This window comes from Mus pahari, chromosome 3 (genome assembly GCF_900095145.1).
Source record: "Mus pahari chromosome 3, PAHARI_EIJ_v1.1, whole genome shotgun sequence".
NCBI lineage: Eukaryota > Metazoa > Chordata > Mammalia > Rodentia > Muridae > Mus > Mus pahari.
In genome coordinates, this window is record NC_034592.1 from 58,739,761 (window position 1) to 58,759,645 (window position 19,885).

A 19,885-nucleotide genomic window follows, 5' to 3' on the forward strand; every position below is an offset into this window, starting at 1 on the left:
TCACATCCCAGCTGCCTGCCTCACAGCCATAGACAAGGCCTCTCTCTCTCTCTCTCTCTCTCTCTCTCTCTCTCTCTCTCTCTCTCTCTCTCTCTCCTTTTTTTCCAAACTGTCAACACTGCAAAGCCAATCCAGCTGTGGGGAAGGCAGCTGTGTGATATTCTGCCTCCCACTTCGTCAGCCAAATTGTCTGCTCACCGCCCCCTCCCTGCACCCTCCTCCCCCAGTGGTCCTGGCTGCAGGGATAGAAGCACACCAGCCATGGCTGGGGACAGTTTCTGCCAGTTAACCCTCTCTCTCTCTCTCTCTCTCTCTCTCTCTCTCTCTCTCTCTCTCTCTCTTCTAGGCTCCCCATATCCTCCTTCCTCCCCCTGTACGTCCCTGGTGTCTTCTTTTTCTTTCCCTTTTTATAGAAAGATCATGTGCACGAGACAATTCTGATTGCTGGTAATTTCTTTAAAATCTAGTCATAAGCATAATTCCACAGTTCACGGCACCCTTCTCTTCCCCGCCTCTCCTCCTCCTTTTCATTCTTTGTTGATGGCTATATAGCATCACTACATGGACTGACCCTGCCTTCATTTAACCATTTTTGGACTTAGCCATAAGCAATGGTACAAGGAATCTCTCTGCACACATCCCTACCCTCTGTTTTGACTTTCATCAGGAAGACTGTGAGTGGCATTGCTGATGAAAAGGCCATCTTCTTTCTTAGGTGTCTCATGAGTTGTTCCAAATAGCTTTCCTTTTAAGATCTATGAGTGTATGGCAGTCTAAGCCATTTTTAGTGGCTGAGCCACATGAGAGAGAAATGTGTTTCCCTTTCCCTCAGAGATAATGTGGAAACCATTGTACATCTCCAAGTCCTGTGTCCCAGCTGTGTCTGCTACAGTTTTGGAGACACGGTGTCCCTGTCTAAGGACTCTAAGGACGGCTGGGATTCAGTCTCAGTACCCAGGACATTAACAGATTCTCCAGGGATGCTCCAAGCCAAAAAACAGACCAGGTGCCTGTGGAGAGGGTGAGCACACAGCAGGAGGGGAGGGTTAGCACTCTGGGGAGGAGTTATCCTCTGAGACGATGGCTGGGAGTTGGGGGGATCACACCAGCTTCCTTAATCCATCAAGCTTCTCCCTAAAGAGCCTGGGGAGAGAGACCTTAGGGAAGACAGAGATGTTGAGGAAGGATTTGAGAAGGACAAGATAAAGCGAACAGAACCCTAAGCAGGGCTCCAAAGACGTTGAACCAAGCTTGCTGGCCGGGTACCTGATTGTTTTTGAGTTTTCGGTTTCCATACATTTAAATATCTCCAATTACACTGACAATTATTGACAGTTCTTATTTTAGGCATATGGATTTGCTCGTGTACAAATGTGTTTATAACACAGGCCACATCTTAAATATCATCTGTGCAAACTGTATGATTTCACTAGATTAGAAATGCATGACTTCCTTCCTGGAGAACCTTGAGACACTGTAGACAATCATAAAATTATCTTTAATCATTGCCACCTAATGTAAGCACACTTCCTATGCTATCAACTTGCTGTGTATACTTCCATAGAGTCTGCATAGGCAGGAATAAGATGTATAGAATAATAATCAGTGTGGCCACACTTGTATATATCTGCCATAGTATATGCATTGTCTTGTAACTTTCTGGGGGTGGGGGCACATTAAAATATTTAAAATAGAGATAAATCTAAATTCTTAGTCAAATATAAGCTCCCTGTTGGTCCTTCCAGTAGGAGTTCATTGCACTTTCTGGAGACTTGTTCTTTTGTCGTTTGAAGGGAAGGGCATGTCCAGCAGTGGGTTTGTTGGCTCTTCAGCATTGACTGTTACCATAGAGTCTGAGCGCCAGAAAGGTTTCCTGTTGACTCTCTGGCACAGCCCACTTATTGTACTGGGTGTGAAAATAGATCGGAGGCCTGATCTCAGTTCTTACCTACCCACCTCGGTCTTGGTTTATGCGATCCTTAGTTAGGGATGATCATTTCTGAACAGCTTCCAGAAAATTCCATGCAAGTGACTGACTCCAAAAGCATTCCTCAGAGCAACTTTGTTCACGGCCAACCCCTGACAACCCCTTTCACCAGGGCTTTGGCTTTGGGAGAAAAGCTTTAAACACCTAAGCCAAGCAGGAGCTGGATGGAGGAAGAGTGCCAGCCTTGGGTTTGACCTCGGGATTCTTCAGGCGAGATGAGCCCTCAGCTTCCCCTCTCAGGACCCCTCAGTGAGCAGGGCTTTTGTTTAAGGCCCAGCATTTGAAGGTCAGCTCCCACCTTTTACTTTTCTTATGATGTCAGAGGCAGAAAGTGCACAGCTTGCCTCTTGAATTTCAGGTGCAGGACCATTTCAGAAATAAGCAAGGAGAAAAAGAGAAGGAAACAAGAAAGAAGAAGAGAAAAAAAAAAAAGACCCTTTGGCTCACAAAGTAAAAATCTTTGAAATGAAAGTTGTACAGGCAGTAAATATGGAGGCACACAATACATCCAGAGCTGCAATTGAGAACACAGGCCACTGCCTCTCTGTTACAGAAAGCCAAGAGATGTTAGGTTCCTTAATTAAAACGGAGCTCAAGAGTCGGTGGGAGGCACCTGCACAGCCCCTACCTGAAGATGCCAATGTACAGAGAAACTTCCAGCCGGGGGATTCACACAGAGGACGTGTAGGCAATTGTAAGTTTCTTTCAAACTTGGCCTCTGTCTGTCATACCTATGTAGTTACAAAATCAAAGGGGATAATAAAGTTCAATTGTATATTCACAGTTTGATAGTTCTATTGATAGGTCTCACACACACAAAAACGCCATTTCGGGAAACTGAATCTGTGTCCCTCCATGAAAAGCTCTGAAAGATGCTCCTGGATGGCCAGTCCCCACCCAGCAATCCCTCCAAATCTCAGCCTATGAAGTGGCCCCAGCGAGGTTCAAAGGTGTCAAATTGGGTCTCCTCTCCCCAGGTTCTGCCTGAGGTTTTAAAATATCCTTCTGATGGCAAGAAGGGAAGGAAAACACCCAGAGCAAGACACAACCGAATTAAAATCCAGCTCCCGAGTAGAGAGCCATTAACCCAACCATCACCAGGGCACTGACGGGAGGACTGGATTCCTTGTGGGGTACCAGGCAGGGCTAGGCTGAGAGCCAGCCTCCTCCCTGCCCCGCATCCTTGCCTCAGGAACCGAGACCCTGCCAACTCTGAAGGATTTTCTCATTTTAAGAACATCAATGTATTTTGCTACTACAGAAATATTCTTCAGAGGCGCCAGGAAATCAGCACACAGGTGCCTCTCTCTATTTTTTTTTTTTTTTTTTTTTTTGAGATTTTTCTTGGAAAAGAGGCGTGGGTGTTTGACTAGATTCAAAACCAGCCAGTCTGTTCTTGTGAGAGTGTATGGGACTAGGCTTGTGGCAGAGTGGAGTGCATCTGAATGCAAAAAAAAAAAAAAAAATTAAATGGAGGAACTGGGTGGGGGTGGGGGGGAACAGGTGCTCTTTTATAAAGGCTAAATTCCATATTTACCAAACTGATTTGCATGAGGCATGTTTTCAATGAAAATATTGCTACTCATTTGGCTGCATTTGTGCAACAGAAACATAAGGATGGAGCAGCAGAGGGGCGTGGTTCTCAAGCTGGATTCTTGCACCTTTCCCTCAGCCCACAGTAGACAGCACGTTCTGGAAGTTCGCTCTCCCGAAGTGCTGCTCCTTCAACCAAGAAGGCAGAACTTTGAGATTCTTGTGACCCTAGGAGACAGCCTCTGGGTCTCGTAGATGAGTACATGAGGGTAGTGGCATGTCTAATCCCAGCTCCTGAAAGCCAAGGCAGGAGAATAGTGAGTTTTAAGCTGACAAAAGATAGAAGAGAAAAGAGATGTGAGCAGCCATTTGTTCTGGGAATCCTTACCAATAAAATAGCTCAAGAAAAACTTCTGAGTTGATTCTATGTCTTAATAATCCCAGCTAGCATTGATTGATATTGGCAAGACTGCATTTCTCTGCTCGTAGTAAACCTTATACTTGACTTCCTCTTCATGTAAATCCACCATGAAACAGGGCTGTCAACTGTGTGGCATTCCACTGCAATCTAAAATCAATCCTATGAAGAACTCATCCCCATTTTATAGATGGCATGATGAAGGGGGGCAGAGAGAAATGGGGAACCTGTCCTGTGCTAGCGAGATGGGCAGAAGGTCTCCGTCAGAGCAGCTGAGTCCAGGGTCTGAGTGACCTCACAACTGAATGTTTGTTGGGCACCCACTATCCACAGCACACCACGCAAGTGCCACAGAAATAAACACAAAGCAGAGGTGGAATAAGGTCGGGAGAGTAAGTGGCCCATGGGAGGTACAAGAGCAATGCTCCCGACGGCCATGTTAACACACCTGGGTTTGCCTACAGGGAGGGAGGTGCTGAGCTGATGTCATGAGCAAGGCCGGTCACTTGAATACTCATTTCTGTTGTCCCCCGCAGCAGGATGAGCCTACTGGTACTGGTTTTAGGCAGTTCTCCAAGGGAATGAGGAATCCTAAGCTCACTGGGGGAGCTCCTAATAGTCCCTGGGAGTTTGTTTCCAAAGAAGGTTCTTTAAGAGGCATTTTACCAGGAGCTGGAGGGGCTGGAGAGATGGCTCAACAGTTAAGAGCACTGACTGCTCTTCCAGAGGACCTGGGTGGACACCCAGCACCGCATGTTGACTCACAACCATCTGCTTCTCCAGTTCTGGGGAGAACCTAGGTGGTTAAGGACACTAGCCACGCACATGATGCTCAGATCTACATGTGAGTAAAATATTCATACACATAAAATTAATAATAAATTGTTTTTAAATGATTTATTTATTTATTTTTATGTTTATTGGTACACTGTAGCTGGACAGATGGTTGTGAACCTTCATGTGGTTGTTGGGAATTGATTTTAGGGCCTTCGGAAGAGCAGTCAGTGATCTTACCTGCTGAGCCATCTCGCCAGCCCAATACATCTTTTTAAAAAGAAGCAGAATTCCAAAATCTCTCTCTCTCTCTCTCTCTCTCTCTCTCTCTCTCTCTCTCTCTCTCTCTCCTTTTCTTTTCTTTTTTGGAGACAAACTCAGAACCAGTCCAGGTCTCCTGCAGTGTTTGGAGAAAGGGCACAGGCCCCTCCCCATAGAGATGTAGAGGTTCTAGGGAGATCCTCAAGGGTGGAAGTAAGCTGGTGCCTTTGCAGGTATGGTAGTACGTCCTGGCAGCCTGAGGGAACACACTGGTGATCTCCACGGGACACAACCTTGAGACTATTGGTGTGGATATCTGGTATGACTATCTGGGACCAAAGAGATGTGGGATTTTCCCACTGCTCAACTGATCTGAGACAGCCAGCCATCTTTTCTTTCCAAGGCATTGAACCCTCTTATTTTCTGTCTGGTCTCCTTTTCACAGGTGTGTCGCCCCACTCTGGGAGCCATGTTAGTGTAAAGTTGAACATGAGTCAAGTAGACTTTGGGCAGAGAAGGCGAGACCTCCTTACATGAGTTCTGCTACTCTCAAATGCCCTTGGGCCATCATGAATTCGCCCATTGAGATTTCCAAGCTGGCTCTGGGATTCTGCGAGGGAAATTGTTAGGGTACTATATGTACATGAACGGTGTTGAGGGAATATTTTCAGAGGAGATACTTGAACAAATTTGTACTTGCTAGGACATCAATGACGGATCAAAGAACCAGTTCTATTCACATCTAAACTGTAGAAACAGTGGTCTAATTAAGCTTTCTTACAGGAGGTCGGTAAGGGGTTACTTATGGGATCCTGAGCTTATTATGGGCAAATAAACTACTGGAGAAAAAAAATCCTCCAGTAGTTGTTAATTGTCCGTAAACCCTTAAGTGTTGGGGCCTTGTGAACCTTCTCCTGGATGATAGAAAGATAACAGAGCCTATCTCGTGCTGCTTTCCTTGGAAGCATCAGGACTGCTGACAACTCAATAGGGCAGCAGCCATGTCGTTCCCAGAGGACAACATTCCAGGACAAACAGGCTTCCTCGTGAGGGAGAACCAAGCAGACAAATCAGGGTCTCACTGGATGCAACGACATGTGCCTGTGGTCCCAGAACATGGAAGGCTGGGGCAGGAGGATTGCTGCAGCCTCCTGTCACTTGTGCTACATAGTGAAGTAGACTTTGATTGGCAACCTGGACTATGGAATGGGGCCTTTTCTCAAAACATACAAAACCAAAACAACATTCTCTTCCTGTCTGCATCCTGTGACAATTTTGATTCTATATAAAAATCCATGAATTTTTAACAAAGCAGGTCTTCAAAGGTACCTTGGGCATAGAAAATTCTTATAATCCTCAAAGACACCTCCCTTCGAGATGTCCCTCTTTTGTGATATATACAGCACAGTTTGCAACCTGATGCCATGGTTATCGCTTCTTCATCTCTGTTTCTAAGTGGAAACTGATGGGTAGACGCTTACGTGTGCCCGTGAAGTAACTGAAAAAACGAAGCACAGTTAAAATATCTCCTTCTAACTCCCCCAGACCTTGTCACCCTAAACAAATGTTATTGTCTTGGCATTCATTCTTTAAGATCATAGACTTTGAACTCTGGAGTTGGTGTTCAAATCCCAGCTCTGCTAAGACATTTAGCCTTAGGTTCTCTATGGCTGAAACTGGGATATTCGTGGCACTGTACTCTGGATGGCTTGATGACTGATCCGTTACCATGAAGGATTTGGAACCCTGCCTGTAAGATAAATAGTAAAATTTTAGTTCACTAATTAATGATTTTGTAAATTTTTCTAGAAGCTGTTCTGCTCTTAGTGGTTGAAAACTGTTCCACCATACGGAAACACAAGAGTACTTAGCTGGTAATGTATTAATAAACATTTGGATTGTTCCCAGTCACTTGCTGATAAAACAAGACGGCAATCCCTCCCCAAGCGTAAATCCCAGAGCATGAAGAATTCCAGATAATAAAATTGCTAAGTCTCATTCTTCATCCTTAAGTTACTATTTCTTTGAGACAATATCTCATTCTTATCTCAGATTGGCCTGGAATTCATGTAGTTCATGAAATGCAGCCTCAAACTTACTTAAGGCAATACTCTGCTTCAGCCTTTCAAATATTTCAAGTATGGGATTGGAGTCATGAGCTACCATGCTTGACTTCGTATTTAAATTTTCGACACACATTGACAAACTTCTAGATGCCACCCCTCTCCTTTTTATATGTCTCCATGGTGACAACATGCTGGATTTCTGCCTGTCACTCTCTGATCGTTACCTGTCTGAAAGTGAGAGTGGTTGAACATTGTTTTCAAACACAGTCCTCACTTTTCGATAAGGTTGGTGGCCTTTTTCTCATTTAACCCTCTGATGTTTTGTTGTTGTCGTTGTTGTTTTTAAACCAGAGATCCCCAGTACCATACTAAGCAGTCTGGGAGTGATTAGAGCTGCCTCCTGATTGATCTTACTTAAAGTCTCATTAGCTTGTGTGAAAAGGTTTTCACTATGGTAATTTTATTTGAAATGTTGAACAGAACAAATTTGATCGCTGCAAGGATCCGTAACACTCACGCAAGCTTATCTGCTGTGCTGGGGAATGAGAGTTTATTGCATCATAAAAATGCTTCCTTATACTTGTATTGGGTGAGCATTGAAATTTTTATGAGCTCTTTCTAACTAAAGTTATCAATAAATAATACTCAAATCTTGACTGGACTCATCGTAGATTGATGTGACTTATTTGATAAATCAACACCATAAAGAGACTCACAGCTGAGTGGCCAGACTGCTCAAGGATGGAGGGCGGATTCTAACTCGGCATTACTAAGTCAGTATCCAAGGATGAAGAGTGGATGGTGTTTGACCTTCTGAAAGTAGTCGCTGCAGGAGTGGGAACAGCAGTGAGCTTTTCTCCCTGCAGTGTGGCTCTCACATCATCTCTCACCTGGGACACAGAGCTTGAAGTTTCATCATTGTGAGGGTTTCCTGGCGGTCTCCGACTCACTCTCAGAGTTCCTGTTCCTCGCCAAAGAGGATAAGAACCTTCCAGAAAGAATTATAGCCAGCATTGAGCCACACCAACCATGGAGTTAAGCACCCCGATGCACACTGCAATATGATCCTCAGATTATAGCCATTTTCATTTTATAGATAGAAAATTGAAATTTGAGGAGTTGAATTAACATTGCACAAATTCCATAGCAGACAAGTAGTAAAAAGATCGAGGCTGTCGTGTGATACTGTGTCATGTGACACTGAAGTCCCTACTCTTCCTTCCTTGCTATGCATACGTGTCTGCATTAGTCTGAAGCCTAAGCACACAGTTGCCCCTCAGCCCTCAAAGCCCAGGATGACCAACATGCTTCACCATGCCTGCTCTCCCTACTCTTCACTGCCCCTCATCTCCCACTAGAAGTCTCTGCTCCCTCAACACTTAATTGAAAGTTCCTCCTCATACAGAACAGGTAAAGTGATCCTGTAGAGCAAGCAGATTCAAGGTCTGAATGTGCAGCTCAGTAGGACAGCGCCTGCCTGGCACGTCTGAGGCCCTTCCTTAGACCCCAGCACTGCAACAATCTCAGAGAGTTCAAAAATCAAAAGCACTAGGGCTGCCTCTGACTCTGAGACCCTGTGCCAGCTAGCATCTTTTTCCTCTCTTTTACTGTGAGTGTATGTACATGTCTGTGTGTATGTAGGCGTGTATGCACACGCATGTGGGGGTCAGATGTCAATCTTAAGCATCATTCTTCAAGATCTATCCATTATGTTTTATAGACGGGGCCCGGCTGACTAGCCAGGGAGTCTCAGGGATGGATTCCCCCATCTCTGCCTTCTGAACTCTAGGGTTATGTGTACCACCAGCTTTTCAGCTGGATGCTGGGGGTGAGACTTGGGTCCTCATGCTTTTGTGGCCTGAGCCAGTCCTCCAGACAGTTTCTTTTGCAACCTCCTCTACTTAAAAAGTAGAGATGGTGATTTAGGTTACTGGTAAAACTACTTTGAATACGTGTATATGTGACTGTGTATAAATATAACCCACTTAGCTGAAAATATGTCTGGCAGTGGGATCAACCTTAGGACTGCTTGAGAACTCTTTATACCATCTCAGAGCGCCACAGGGCACCAGAGGAGGTTCTTGTCTCACCTCTCCCAACAACTTGTGTGGTAGACGATGAGGTCACAGGATTGGACTCCTTCTCAGATGTAATATGAGAAGGATCAATTAGACAGTGGTCACCTTGTTAATGTAATAATGCATAAGAACTATTATTTAAAAAAATCCTAGTCCAGTGGATAAATTGATAGCTCCCTGGCTCCCCCAACCCCCAACCTAATCTCAGTAATCCTGTGACTGTGTAAACAGTTGGTGGTGGGTTATCACTTCAGTTGTTTTTCCTGCCTTACACATTTTCCCCAGGAAGAAATACATGTAAATTTTTTGGTGTTTTTACGTAGATGATTGTAGGTTAGTAGTTCTTATTCCACTTTTTAAATTTTTAAGAAGGCAGTGAAAACTAAGTCTCTTTTCCTCTTCCCCACTCAAGGATGTCTTTAAGCCATTTGAAAGTCACTCACAGGTTTCTGTATGTGAACTCCAGGTCAAGAAACCTGGATTATGGGTCTCCAGTCCAAAGGCTATGTCCTATAATTTGAAATACAGTGGCATTTTGTTTCTCAATACTCTCCTTATCCACTTTCCCTGAGTCTTTCCAGCTAAGAACACTCTCTAAAGAAGCCATCTCTCCATTAGCCTTATATGTCCCTGCATCATGAAACTCATAGTCAAAAAATCATTCTCCTTCCGCTCTCAACAGTGGTCCCCAGCAGCAAACTCTCTCGTCTTTTAGCTACTTCTCTGAAGGACCCCACCATGTTTCTGCATAATATTCATAGCTGACTTGTGAGAAACACTCCATTCGATACGTACATCAGAAAATGTCTTCAGCTTTCTCCAGACATGGGTTTCAAAAATGTTCTACCACTGAGGCATATCCCAATACTTCAGGATAAAAGTCCCCCTCAGCATCAATTTAGAACTAGGTCTCAACATTTACTTTCAACACATCCCATTCGGAGCTTCACCCTTCTGTCTGTACAGGTCTGACCTCTAACTGAGGAATGAACAGGGAGGAAGACAGATATTGTTGTTTTGTTTTGTTTTTTTGTTTTGTTTTGTTTTGTTTTTTTCGAGACAGGGTTTCTCTGTGTAGCCCTGGCTGTCCTGGAACTCACTCTGTAGACCAGGCTGGCCTCGAACTCAGAAATTCACCTGCCTCTGCCTCCCAAGTACTGCGATTAAAAGCGTGCGCCACCACGCCCGGCCGAGGTGGCCTATTGTTAGTGTAACTTTTATTCTCTTGAAGTAGTTGTCATCTTACAGGGCTTACTTCTTCAGTCTGCAAACCTAGGCCTGGTTCTGGAAGCTTCTGGCCTCAGTACAATCTAATCTAGGTCTAGAATGTTTTCAGTCTCTGAGACTCACTGCTGAATAAGCTCACCCCTCCCTAGTTCTTTCTGATCTCTCTGGCTGGTTCAGCTCAGCTGTTTGGACATAAACTCTGTTGTCTTCTCCAAGCTGACTGATTCAATCTGGCTTCTCTCTCTTGGGCTCTCCTGAATTGCTCTGCTTGGCCTCATACCAACTTTGGCAATCTGTTCTAATCTTCTGGTTCCTTCTCATTCTCTGACTCATTCTATCTTCACCTGTGTCTAGCTTGTTCTCTCTGCAACCTATCTCCCTCTAAATGTTCCAGTAAAACTGCCCCGCTGCATCTCTCTCTGTGCTGCTCCCTCTTAAGTATCTTCTCTTTCTTCTCTGTTGTCAGAGTTGGACTCATCCTATGCAGTCAACTCTTTCACTGATTTGTCACTTTGTCTGCCACTCAATTAGACATCACTTCCAAACATGTATGCTTCCTTCTACAAACTAACTTTACTTTCATTGTTTGGGTTTAAACGTGTGTACTAAGGGCATATCTGTATCCCAGGCAGAGGGATTAAAGATATTTGCTAGGGCTGAGCTATGCCACAATTAGAAACTGTTTTTTTCCAGTATGTAACACAGTCTCAGCATGATAAAATATCCTGCAGCAGCCTATACGCCTTAGTCAAATGTCAGAGGATATCAGAATAGCCCTCCTATGCAGTAAAAACTCATTTCTCTGTCCACTGCCTTGTTGGGCTGATAAGCCCAGAATCCCCTGGTAGTTAACTCAGTTCCAATTGTCCTGAAACTCCTGCTGCAATCCCCCAGTGCCGGGTGCTGAGCACAGGTCTGACTGGTATTCAGCTGGTTTCATACTATCTAAATATCTGAGAGATTTCTTTGACCTGGACACACATCATTTGCCAATAGAGGAATTTTATCCAGCAACATGGCTGCTCTGGCAAGGATTACATCCAAAGGCCTAGATCTTTGTGATCCAGGTAGAATGCAGACACATCATATACCTTTAATCCCTCTAGCCAGTGCACTCGCATGCCCTTAATGCACACTTTTATAGATAGAAGCAGCCATGTTTGAAAGTGACATCTAACTGAGTGGCAGACAAGGTGATGAATCAGAGAAAGATTTGACAGAATGAGTCAGAGATAGGATATGCCCAACTCTCAGGAGAACAGCAGAGGAATGAGAAGTGACTTAAGAGAGTAGTAGCAGCAGCAGCAGCAGCTGCTGCTGCAGCAGGAGAGAGAGAGAGAGAGAGAGAGAGAGAGAGAGAGAGAGAGAGAGAGAGAGAGAATTTTATTGGGACAGATTTACAGAGACAGGTTGTAGGTGAAGACAGAATGAGCCAGAGAATGAGAAGGAGCGAGGAGATTAGAACAGATTGCCAGAGTTAGTTTGAGGCCAGGCAGAGCAGTTCAATCAGAAGCTGAGAGAAGCCAATTTAAATCAGTCAGCTTGGAAGATTATGTTATACAGATGCTAGAAGCTTCCAAGCCTAGGCCTAGGGATAGTTAGAACAGAGAAGGAACTCTCTGGGCTCAGCTCAAGCTAGGTTTTCACACAGCTTGGTCATGACTCTTATCTCAAATCCCATCATCTGGGGAAATAAAACCAACACTTACATTTGGGAGTCAGAAGCAGACATATTTCTGTGAGTTCAAGGCCAGCCTGGTCTATATAGCCAGTTCTAGACCAGCCCAACCCCCCTCTCCGAAAAAAAAAAATCCCTTGAACCCATCCAAGAATCTCCACAGATACTGAAGCTACTGGCCATCAAGTTTGTCACTGTCACTGTGATGAGTCCATGTATTACTATCCTTCATTAGAAGTGCCCAACTGTGCATACTGTTGTGAACTCTGAATGCAGGAGACTACCCTTCCCCACTGTCCTTTGGAATTACTGGGAGAGGCTACATGCAAAGATGTTCACTATCCATACAATGCCATGTCAGTGAACCCAGCCTAAGTCTATCTTCTTTCATGAGGACAAAAGGGGTTTCTGAGAACCCACAGGTGGGAATCTTTGGTGAGGCTTTGGTAACCAAAGCATGTTGTGGGGAGGTAGAAGCCCGTTTCTGTGTTGCTTACTGTTGTCTTCTGAATGTTCCATTTCTGGGTCATCAGGAAATGCTAGGGGCTTCATTTGCCATTCACTCATCCATGACTCTTCTAATAATTGCTTTTATAAAACACCAAAATGTGGAGGTATAGAGAGTGGAGGGGGCCTGGATGAATGTGTATTTTGACATGGAAGTCTGCTGATTAATATGGGCAGCTTCCTCCTCTGGATGCTTACTTACAGCCTGAGGCTGCTTGCCCACAGAGGCCTCTAACTGAGACTAGCTAGCCCCCTTCCTGTGCGGTAACTGATAAACACCCTGGGGTTGCAGTAGTAGCAATTACAGAACCCAACCTGAACCCAGTGTCACCGTACATGTGTCTGTGTGTCTGTCCTTTCCTCATTACCTCACTACCTTTAGCCAGCATTCCAGGACCCATCCTGGGTTGGACTCAGGCATGGGTCAAATGTCCTTAGAGGAAATACCCATGCCTCAGTTTCCCCAGAATTGTCCAACCTTCATTCACACGCTAGAATGTGCATGTGGTTATGATTTTGCTATTTAGTTGCATCCTACCATGATCTCATACCCTCCAAAGTCTATGACGGCCACTGGCCTGGCCACGGCTCCAGTGTTTCACCCTCCAAAGTCTATGACGGCCACTGGCCTGGCCACGGCTCCANTATGACGGCCACTGGCCTGGCCACGGCTCCAGTGTTTCACCCTCCAAAGTCTATGACGGCCACTGGCCTGGCCACGGCTCCAGTGTTTCACCCTCTGCCCTGCTTCACCACCTCCCTTATTAACTCAAGTCTTCCACTTGCTTCCATTTCCCTCCCACACTATTTGCCCTTGACCAGGGAGATATTGTCTTCTCCAGATGGGTTTTCCTCGGAGCCCACATACCTCTCCCACCCTCCCTCTCTGAGATGCATCTTCCCATTGCAGCTGAATTGCATGCACTGTGAGCATCTGCCCTGTTGATTGAGACATAAAGAGACGTTGCTTTCTAGCTCTCGAAAAGCAGAAAGCCAGCATGAAAGCTATTTCTTCCCTTCTGCTCTCACTTGGGACACTGAGTGGTGATTATAATTACTTTATCACACAATAGGATGGATTATTATTGCAGGATAAAATGTTCCAAAGGAGTAGTTAAACCCATCAAAGCATCTTTTACCCACATGTGCGAACTTAAATGAAGAATTGTTAACAACATATTCTCTCTCGTTTTTCATGTGTCCTCTCTGACTTTCCATAGTTTCACGCTCTGAAAGGAAATTAAGGTGAAATTGTCTGAACTACCCATCTCTGGACCCAGACCACATCATGCCATACACTGGTCCTTCAGTGAACTGGGGCTGTCAGTACTAAAAGAACCTCTCTCAGTGAAGAACCTTGGGCTCTGGGGCACAGGAATAGGGACTGTAAAAAAGTGTTGATGGAATTATAGGATTTCCCTGGGAAAAGACAAAGTTCCCAGTGCCTGGAATTCTAAGAATTCCATTTTCTTTGGCCCCAGAGTGTAAGGGGGAGGGGAGGGGAGTCAGAGAAGCCTCCTGAAGAACACAGGGTGAGGAAGGGTCTCTTGTGACAGACAAGATCAGAAGGTAAAGCAACCAGGGCCTTTTAGCTTAGGAAAACCAGGAGCAGCGCACTGAGTTAGGGGAAGGAACCAGAATCCAGAGGCTGACAGAGAGATGGGGACAGACCAACACAGTGTGTGGTGACATTCCCTGGATTGGGTGACATCTGGGAATCCCTGGGAACTTTTGAGAAGAAAACTGACATGATCAAGGGAAACTCTGGGATGATTCTATGATGGTACAGTGTGAATTGAGATGATCCTATGATAGTACAGTATGAATTGACATGATCCTATGATATAGTACAGAGTGAACTGAAGTCAAGAGTGACCAGAGGCAGAAGACTGATCTATGGCTTCAGGACCATAGTGGTTAGAATAGAGTATGATGGTCACTGTCGTAGACGGGTTGAAGTTCTCCTATGGTACCTTCCCTTTCCATGCAGACAGAGCCAGTGCCAGTCCTATGACAAAAGAACTGACTCAGAGAAAGGGTGTGTGTAAAACAGCTCAAAGCTTGCTTGAGGAGGGAACAAGCAGGATAGAGACTTTGTCATTGACATCATGGAGGTCAGAGGGACATTTCCTGCCATCTCCAGTCCTGCGGAAGTACCTCTATGGCAGATGGAACTAAGGCCAACCCACAAGTTGAGGGGGAATCATAAACCAGAAACACAGAGAGACAGGGATGTGGAGAAACCAGACAGCCTCAAACCTCAGGTGAGTTTCTGAGTCCAGTGAGGCCACCTCAGTTTTCCAAGTTAGGTCCATGAGAAAATTACAAAACTTGCAGTTGAATTCCTCCAAGTTGATACAGACTTTTTTCTTTTCTTTTTTCTTTTAAAAGCCTCAATAGTGTTTGCAAGGAATGGAGAAAATCAGAAATCAAATACTGCCAAGAATTTTGTCCTGGGGCAGCTGGGCATGTGAATCACTGTGACCAAGAAATGTGGACACTGGAGTTTTCCATGGCGGAATGAAGTAGGATAGAGAGGCTATCACAGTAGCAAAATAGCTGCTTTCATAGGTAATGTGTTCACACTTTACATATTTTTAATGAGTTAATTTCCTGCAGGCTAGAATCACACAATTACATCAATCCCGTCATGAAAGTGCTGTCCCTACGAGAGAGAGAGAGAGAGAGAGAGAGAGAGAGAGAGAGAGAGAGAGATTGGTTAAAATGAAAGAAAACCCAAGGGGGACAAGATGTGGGGGTGCAAAGTGTGACTCTTGGCTCTTGGGTCCCCTTCAAGATAAAATAGGTCTTGGCCCCATCAGAAGACTTTAGGGCATCATGTCATTTCCCATCCGGGAATACAGGTGCTTGCTTTGATTTGGGGGTGCAATCTGCATTCAAATTGGGCCAGAACAGGAGAGAAACCATGAGATGTAACCCAGCACTTCCAGGAAGCTCCCCAGGCTGAAGAGGACTATGGTGATGGTGCTGAGGCACAGGCCTATGTCTGTCACACTGGGTGTGACTAATATCTTCCTGGGGAGAAGCATAGCTTGTGTCTCCCTCTATTGAACTTGAGCAAGTGTCTGACTTAGTTGCAACCAACCGAATGAGGTGGCCTGGCTGTGAGCATGTGTGGTTTCTGAAGCCTGGCTGGAGAAGCTGTTGCAGGCACCTTCAGCCTCCTTACTCCAACACTCACACTGGCCCTATCAACTGCCAGGGGACCAGCGAGACTGTACCAAGGTTACATGCTGTGGGTAACCCAAAGCAGTCCATAGAATCACTTAAGAAACTTACTTCCTCCAACACTCACACTGGCCCTATCAACTGCCAGGGGACCAGCGAGACTGTACCAAGGTTACATGCTGTGGGTGACCCAAAGCAGTCCATAGGATCACTTAAGAAACTTAAGATCATAAGACTTGCAAGAGAGGAGTACCTGTCTCCCCTATCTGCTTCAGAGACCTCAGAGGAAGAGAGTGGCTTGATCTTACCTGCACCCACGGACAAAACTGCCTCAACAAACCCTTCCTGAACTCCCAATCCACAGAAAGGGAGCCAGGCACCATAGTGCACGCCCAGTACCCTAGCAGCTGAGAGAAAAGGATCACATCATGAGTTCAAGGCCCACCTGCAGTAGCAAGACCTTGTCTCAAAAATTAGAAACCAAAGCAAAATGAAAGAAACCATGAGATGGCTTGTTCTTCGTTAGCAATGACCTGGACAGGCTGTGGAGTCTTGGGGAGGAGGAATGTGGCAACTATGGGATTTTCAGATAGACTGGGAAATTTGTCTGACCCCCAGATCTATTTTGCCAATTTCTGAACAAACCTTTTCTCAGTGTAATTGACTTCACCTGCTTCAAAGAGCAAATGCTTAGACTTCTCTCACACAGACACTTTGAGATGCCTGTACTCAGCCCTCTGCCTCTACAAAGGGAAATAAAGTCACAGGCTAGATTTCCATTGGAAGATATAGCTCTGTGCAATTAGCAGAACTCAAATTCTGATGTAAATCGCTTGCATTTGGTTTTAATCATTTCTCTAATGGAGAGAGAGAAAGAGAAATGAATTATGTATTATGCTAGCTTTAACCACGGCAAGTGTAAAACAGTCCCATATATACCCATGTGAGGCTTGTTATGGTCTTAATTTTCCAATAACAATGAAAAATTTTTGACAGTGCACAGATTAGGTGCTGGATAAATGTTCCGGGAAGATTACATTATGTAGCTTTTGTAACTCAATGTGGTGGAATATTGCATTTTCTGGCCACTGAAAATAGAGCAAAATGCAGTTATTAGGATCATTGCAATATCTATATGCATGTTCTCAAATATAAATGGCATACTATAAACATAAATCATCCAACTGCGGTATGATTATGTTGGAATAATACAACGGAGACACAAATGAAGAGAAATGCTTTCCCTGCAATGAGACTGGAACCTCTGGCACGGAGAACAGAATTATAATTGGAAAACTGAGTAAATACTGTGGCGATAGTTTTAACCCGAGAAAAGCACCAATTTCTTCTAAAGTGAAATTGAAGCTGCACGTTCCTATTTATCCCACCAGGCACTTCCTCTGCACTGTGTGAAATAGCCAGATCACGAATGGGAATGAGCTAAGATGGTAGCTGCAACTGGCGATAAAATTTGAATCTGGCAAGGTGGTTAAAACTGAAAGGAAGCAACGTGGCTTTGTTTTGTTTTATATTTTTTGGTTTTTAGTTTTGTTTTTTGTTTTGTCTGAAAGGTTCCAAATAAGAGGCAAAATACAGGGATCTCTCAATGTTTCATTATCTCTGTCAGCCCTCAGGAAAAGCAGTCAGGAGTGGCTGACAAGTGAAAGAGATTTTGTGCATTTTGCAGAGCGAGTGAACTCCCTGGCCTCGCTGAGTCCCAGCTGTCAGACTCCGCCCACACCACACAACGGGTTGGAAAGCGTGGAAATTGCTTCTTGTCTGGAAGGGACTGATTCCAATAGGACTACTTACAGGGCGGCCAAAGCACGGTGATATTTTAACCACAGAGGCCAGCAATGGAAATCCTGAATGGGGGAGGCAAGGAGAGATGAAAGACAAGAAGTGCAGGGGAGGGGAACAAAGCCATCTATGTCACAGCCCTCTTATTCCCATTGTGAAACAAACCCATCTCATCCTTCCACCAGAGATACCCATGATGACCCTCCAAGCTTCTGGGCCTATCAAGCTAGCACAGGCATCGTCTTACCAGACAGATGTCGCTTCTAATACACCCTTTCCCATCTTCAAATGTGACCTTCAGTCACAGTCAGGCCGATTATAAGGAGGTTCCCACAAGTTTCTTCTTCCTTTAGTCAGCGTCCTGGCACTATGACAAATACCTAAGGTAAATCAACTTAAAAAGAAGGAAGGTTTACTGTCTTTACAGTTCAGAGGTCTCCATGCATGGTTGCTTGGCTCCGTCACCTTAGGCTGTGACAAGGCAGGTCACCACAGCAGTGGATATGCAGCAGAGTGTGATTTTTTTTTTAAACATCTTTCCTCCCTTTCTGACTCTTGCCTCTCTCCCTTCCATTCCAGCTGTCAAGAACATGGTCTTTCATCCTGGAGGAGGCATGCCCCCCCCATATGTTTTTCTGTGTGACCCAGAGACTTACAGCTGGAAACATATTCTGTGGACATTTTAGAAACAGCAAAACAAAACAAAACAAAACAAACCCCCAATAAACAAAACTCCCAACAATAACAAAAATCACCAAGACTCCAAATCTGAGGTGCCACAAACTGTCCCCATCCTGTTCCTGGGTCTTGTACACCCCAGATCATTCACAGTTTTCCTGGAAAGGTGACACTTTCCTCTAGCTGAGCTGTGAAGCCTGAACTTGGAAAGGAGAGCCGTGGGAGAGCAGACACCAGGGAGCAAATGCCAGCTGGCCACAGCTCTGCGGGCCTTCGCACGGGCCAACAATGCCATGCTTTCAAGCCACAAGGTTTGTCCTTCCTCTTGTGAGAACACCAAGTATAGGATTTAAGAAAAATACTTTGGGCACTGAGGAAAACAAGAGCTATATTAACAAACAAGCAAGGAAATAAAAGCAAAACCAAAAGGTATGGAAGCTTCCAGAAGGCTGCTTAGACAACCGTGCAAAAATCCTTCAAACATCTGTACAGTTGTCACCCGGGCTACCCACTTCTAGGGATGTCCCTGAAGCAAGTGATTAGGGAAGTTTTAAGAATATTTAGCTTAAAGCATGTGTGTCCTATCAGTGTTTGCGATGACACGCACATTAAATTTCATGTTCAATTAAACCAGATGTTCAGTAACTGGAGATCATTTAAGAAGTTCTGGTCTGTCCAAATCGTCGGATCCTAGGCAGCCTAGGAAGTTATTTGCTGATGTCACAGTACTTTAATTTTTTACAATGAAAATAGCATATTATGAAACATGGGCTAGGGGTAGGGTGGAGGGAGGGAGGGAGAGAGAGAGAACTTTCCTGGTGTGCACAAAGTCCCAGGTTCCGTTCCTAATGCCAGAGAGCAGGAGCAGGAGCAGGGGTAGTGGAATGACATCAACCAGATTTTCCCTCCTATCAGAAACAACCAAGCAATAGCCAGCATATACAGAAGTGAGGTTCAAAATATGGTGTGAACGCTAATCCACAAAGAGTAGTGATCCCCCGAAACAAACAACCAAAGAGCCCTACTATTTCCTAAAGTACTGTCTTGGGAGTTTCTGGTCTTTCTGTGACAAGAACTAGATGCTCAGTTAGAGACAGACGAACTTCTTGCATTGCAGAGGTGGAAAAGAACAGAAACTGCACTAAGTTTACAGGACAGGGACTCTGAAAGGACAGAAGGGCAAAACCAAAAAACCCAGGAAGCTGCAGGGGGTCACCCTTGTCTTCAGCATTCCTGGAGCAGGGGTATCCACAGGAGGAAACTGTCTGAGACCAGAGAAAGGGCCTCTCACAGAGATTACAAGAAAGCACCCAGGCACGGGCAGAGCCAGGAAGAGTGGATCTCCCCCACACCATGCAGACTTAAGCATGATGCACACACAGGCTTTGGGTATCGAGTACAAAAGGGCCTTGCTTCAGTAAAAGAGAATGACTAGCCCCCCGCTGTTCTAATTCTGATCAAACAATTGTAAGAACCTCCAAAATGATCAAACTGTCTGCAAGTAATGTCATAATCATCACTCTATAATAGTGCTTACATCACAATCAACACGCTATGGTATTCACAGGATGTTATAAAGGAGCCTTGGAGACGTACTGACTCCTTCTGCCATTTGAGAGGCAGTAAGAAGGTATAACTGGGCACGTCAGCCTCTTTTTTATACATTTTTTTTTTTTTTTTTTTTTTTTT